This window comes from Artemia sp. Qi Xiang Cuo, chromosome 6 (assembly GCF_049724085.1).
Source record: "Artemia sp. Qi Xiang Cuo chromosome 6, ASM4972408v1, whole genome shotgun sequence".
NCBI classification, from domain to species: domain Eukaryota; kingdom Metazoa; phylum Arthropoda; class Branchiopoda; order Anostraca; family Artemiidae; genus Artemia; species Artemia sp. Qi Xiang Cuo.
Genome location: NC_142799.1, coordinates 36,372,652 through 36,373,860, shown reverse-complemented (window position 1 = coordinate 36,373,860; position 1,209 = coordinate 36,372,652).

The following is a 1,209-nucleotide window of genomic DNA, read 5'->3' as shown; positions in this document are numbered from 1 at the left end:
GTGTGAGTTTTCGTGAGTGTGTGTGTAAGTTTTGTGTGTGGATGTGTGTTTGTTAGTTTTTGTGTGTGTGTGTGTGTGTGTGAATTTTTTTTTTTTTATTGTGTATGTTTTTTTGTGTGTGTGTGTATGTGTGTGTGTGTGTGTGTAATTTGTCGTGTGTGTGTGTGTGTGAGTTTTGTGTGTGTGTGCGTGTGTTAGTGTTTGTGTGAATTTAAGTTTTTTTGTGAATTTTATTTTTAGTGTGAATGTGTAAGTTTTTGTGTGTGTGTGTGTGTAAGTTTTTGTGTGTGCGTAAGTTTTGGTGTGTGTGTGTGTTTAAGTTTTTGTGTGTGTGTGTATTATTTTTTGTGTATTAGCTATTGATTGTTTATATAAGTTTTTTTTGTGTTTTTGTTAGTTTGTGTGTGTGTGTGTTTAATTTTTTTTGTTTTTAAGTTTTTTTTGTGTGCGTGTGTTAGTTGTGTGTGTGTTTGTGTGTTTGTGTTTCTATGTTTTTTTGTTAGTATGTTTTTGCGTGTGTATGTATTTGTTCGTGTGTGTGTGTGTGTAAGTTTTGTGTGTGTGTGTGTGTGTGTGTGTAAGTGTTTGCGAGTTTGCGTTTGAGTTTTTTTGTGTTATTGTTTAAGTTTTTGTGTATGTGTGTGTGTATGTTTTTGTGTGTGTGTGTAAGTTTTGGCGTGTGTGTGTGAGTTTTCGTGTGTGTGTGTGTGTGTGTGTTTGTTTTGTGTGTGTGTGTGTGTGTGTTTGTTTTTGTGTGGTTGTTAGTTTTTTTGTGCTTTTATGTTTTAGTGTTCATGTGTATTTGTTTGTGTGTGTGTGTGTGTGTGTGTGTTAGTTTTTGTGTGTGTGTAAGTTTTTGTGTGTGTGTGTGTGTGTGTGTGTGTTATTTTGGGAGTGTGTGTGTTAGTTTTCGTGTGTGTGTGTGTGTGTGTAAGTTTTTGTGTGAATGTGTTAGTTTTTGTGTGTGTAAGTTTTTGCGTGTGTGTGTTAGTTTTCGTGCGTGTGTGTGTGAGTTTTTTTGTTTTCTTGTGTAAGTTTTTTTGTGTTTTTTTTTGTTTGTTTTTGTTTTAGTTTTTGTGTGTGTGTATGTTTTGGGGTTTGTGTGTAAGTTTTTTTTTTTTTTTTGTTTGTTTGTGGGTTTTATTTTTTGTGTGCATTTTAGTTTTTGGGTGAATTTATGTTTTCTTTTGCATGTGTAAGTTTTTGTGT